This window comes from Colobus angolensis, unplaced genomic scaffold, assembly GCF_000951035.1.
Source record: "Colobus angolensis palliatus isolate OR3802 unplaced genomic scaffold, Cang.pa_1.0 Scaffold24, whole genome shotgun sequence".
NCBI classification, from domain to species: domain Eukaryota; kingdom Metazoa; phylum Chordata; class Mammalia; order Primates; family Cercopithecidae; genus Colobus; species Colobus angolensis.
In genome coordinates, this window is record NW_012115599.1 from 14243965 (window position 1) to 14247533 (window position 3569).

Here is a 3569-nt window from a genome sequence, read left to right on the forward strand (position 1 = left end):
TTTTTAGTAGAGACGGGGTTTCACCGTGTTAGTCAGGATGGTCTCGATCTCCTGACCTCGTGATCCGCCCGTCTCGGCCTCCCAAAGTGCTGGAATTACAGGCTTGAGCCACCACGCCCGGCCAATTTTTGTATTTTAAGTAGAGACAGGATTTCACCATGTTGGCCAGGCGGATCTTGATCTCCTGACCTCAATTGATCCACCCGCCTCAGGCTCCCAAAGTGCTGGGATTACAGGCGTGAGCCACCACGCCCGGCCTAAGAAAAGGTCTTCAATCAATCAAAAAAGAAAGAAAAGAAAAGGTCTTCAATCCTTGCCCCAACAAGCTCCTCAACCACATCCTCCACCAGTAGCCTCTGAGACCTGGACCATCAATGGCAAAACTTCACTCTTCTTTAAAATTACCCTGGCTGGGTGCAGTGGCTCACGCTTGTAATCTCAGCACTTTGGGAGGCTGAGATGGGCAGATCATTTGAGGTCAGGAGTTCCAGACCAGCTTGACCAACATGGTGAAACCCCGTCTCTACTAAAAATACAGAAAAATTAGCCGGACGTGGTTGCACATGCCTGTAATCCCAGTGCTGAACCAGCTCAGTAGGGGAGACCCTGACCCAGTGGCGCTAGAGGAATTAAAGTCACACACACATAAAAACAGAGGTATGAAGTGGGAAATCATGGGTCTCACAGCCTTCAGAGCTGAGAGCCCCAAACAGAGATTTACCCACGTTTTTATTAACAGCAATCCAGTCGTTAGCATTGTTTTCACAGATATTAAGTTAACTAAAAGTATCACTTATGGGAAATGAAGGGATGGGCCGAATTAAAGGAATAGATTGGGCTAGTTAACTGCAGCAGGAGCATGTCCTTAAGGCACAGATTGCTCATGCTATTGTTTGTGACTTAAGAACACCTTTAAGCGGTTTTCCACCCTGGGTGGGCCGGGTGTTCCTTGCCCTCATTCCCGTAAACCCACGACCTTCCAGCATGGGCGTTAGGGCCATTATGAACATGTCATAGTGCTGCAGAGATTCTTTGTGGCCAGTTTTGGGACCAGTTTATGGCCAGATTTTGGGGGCCTGCTCCCAACATCCCAGTTACTTAGGAGGCTGAGGAAGGAGAATTGCTTGAACCCAGGAGACAGAGGTTGCAGTGAGCTGAAATTGTGCCACTGCGCTCCAGCCTGGGAGACAGAGCGAGACTCCGTCTCTAAATAAATAAATAAATAAGTAAAGTAAAATAACCCCAACGCAATAGCCAAGTCCCAATCGCATACCCTTGCCCTGGTGCTCCATCATGGTCTTTGTCTTTTTATAAGCCTCCCCTTGGGCTCATGCAGTCAATGATAATCCTTGCATTATCATTAGGAAGAGAGTGCTCTGGGTTATAACATCTCAAACTTAGCTGCCTGCAGACCCAGTGGGGAGAACTACTGTGAGAACTCAAGTCCCCTCTGCTTATTCCCACCCGCCTTGGTTAGGATAGACCATCTCACCCCCTACCATCCGACCAGAAGGGGCTTTAGATCCTTGACTGACAATTGCCCACAGATGCATGGTAGTTCCATTTCCTCACTCTATCAGTTGGGGCCCAAGACTTTGAGCCTTGAGCCTTTGAGACTTGAGACCCAGAGTGACAGGCAATTCTAGCTTATGCCTCCATGTTGGGCCTTCAGTTTCCAAATCACAGAATTATACTATGAAAAAGCTGAAAAGAGTTCATGGATCATTTAGTCCAGACCTTTCACATCACGCTGGATGTTTACATAATTGATCCGAAGGCTCAGAGGGTCCTCTTTCTTTTCTCTTAAGTATGGGAATTAGGGTCAGGACTGGCAGGTGCAGGACTTGCCATGGCCATGCCCCTTAATCCCGGCAGTGCTGAGCAAGGCCTTCCATCCCAGCCCCCTGATCCAGCCAGCTGTCTGACTGTGAGTCAGGATGGCAGAGGAAGGTGATGTGGACGAGGGGGATGTGTTCCTGGCATTTGCCCAGGGTCCCTCTCCTCCCAGGGGTCCCATGCGACGTGCCTTGGACAAGGCTTTCTTTATCTTCCTGGCCCTCTTCCTGACACTGCTGATGCTGGAGGTTGCTTATAAGCTGCTGTGGTCACTACCATGGGCAAAGTTAGGGGACTGGCTCCTGGGGACACCTCAGAAGGAGGAGGAGCTGGAATTGTGACCACCTTTCCTATAAACATCTTCTTTCCTCACCAAGGAGGTGAGAGGGGAGACAGGAGGGAAATGGGAGTGGTGGGGACTGTGGAGGAGATGCTTGGATAGCTTAGGGCAGCAGTTTTTTTTTTGGTGGGGTGGGGGATGGAGTTTGGCTCTTGTTGCCGAGGCTGGAGTGCAATGGCGCGATCTTGGCTCACTGCAACCTCTTTTTTTTTTTTCTTTTTTTTTTTTTTTTTTAATTTTTTTTTTTTTTTTTTTTTTTTTTGAGATGTAGTCTCGCTCTGTTGCCCAGGCTGGAGTGCAGTGATGCGACCTTGGCTGTCTGCAACCTCCACCTCCCGAGTTCAAGCCACTCTCCTGCCTCAGCCTCCTGAGTAGCTGGGACTACAGGCCCATGCCACCATGCCTGGCTAAATTTTTGTATATTTAGTAGAGACAGGCTTTCAGCATGTTAGCCAGGATGGTCTCGATCTCCCGACCTCGTGATCTGCCCGCCTTGGCCTCCCAAAGTGCTGAGATTACAGGCATGAGACACTGCGCCCAGCCCAGCTCTTGTTCATTTTTATGGCTGCACAACATATGAATTTTTAGGAGACACAATTCAACCTGTAACACATGGTTATACTGGGGTTGAGAGCGAGATGGAACAAATACAGCCAAGTGTTGACAAATGGAGAATCTGAGTGAAAGAGGTACATGCCGAAGTTCTTGGAACTGTTCTTAAATTTTTCTGTAAGCTGAAAATTATTTCAAAATTAAAATTCCAACAAGGTGCTAGGTTTATTTATTATACAAGATCTTGGTGCTGAACCTACCATGTGAAAGGAATGGTAAAGAGACAATAAAGGTGTTTGTGTGGCCTTATTGCACACTTGCCTGGGATGTAAGTGAGGGTATCAGAGATTAATATGTTACATTTACAAAGGGCTTTATAATTTACAAAAGACCCACAACATCAAAAAACCTTTATTTCATTTATCTCTCGGAATAATTCTGGGAGGCAAGAACTTTTTCTGATTTTATTAAAAAAAAAAAAAAAAAAAACTAAAGAAAGGTCATGTGACTTGTCCACAGCTTCACACAAGTAAGAGATCAGTTTAAATTCTAGTCCAGGGTTTTTTTACTCTTTTGAGACTCCTTTGCAGCTGCCGTAAAAGACAATGCGGCACGACTTGAAACAACATTTTTTTTTTTGAGACAGAGTCTTGCTCTGTCGCCCAGGCTGGGGTGCGGTGGCACAATCTCGGCTCACTGCAAGCTCCACCTCTGGGGTTCACGCCATTCTCTTGCCTCAGCCTTCCGAGTAGCTGGGACTACAGGCACCCGCCACCACGCCTGGCTAATTTTTTGTATTTTTAGTAGAGACGGGGTTTCACCGTGTTTGCCAGGATGGTCT

At 47.2% G+C, this 3569-nt stretch overlaps 1 long non-coding RNA gene across 1 annotated transcript in view; it reads left to right on the forward strand.

Moving 5' to 3' along the window:
• The first annotated feature begins 1933 nt into the window (after nt 1-1933).
• Nucleotides 1934-3569, forward strand: part of LOC105514225 — a 13665-nt gene continuing 12029 nt past the window's right edge. The window contains exon 1 of the long non-coding RNA XR_001002157.1: nt 1934-2216. This is a non-coding gene — a long non-coding RNA (uncharacterized LOC105514225). The remainder of the gene's footprint in view (nt 2217-3569) is intronic.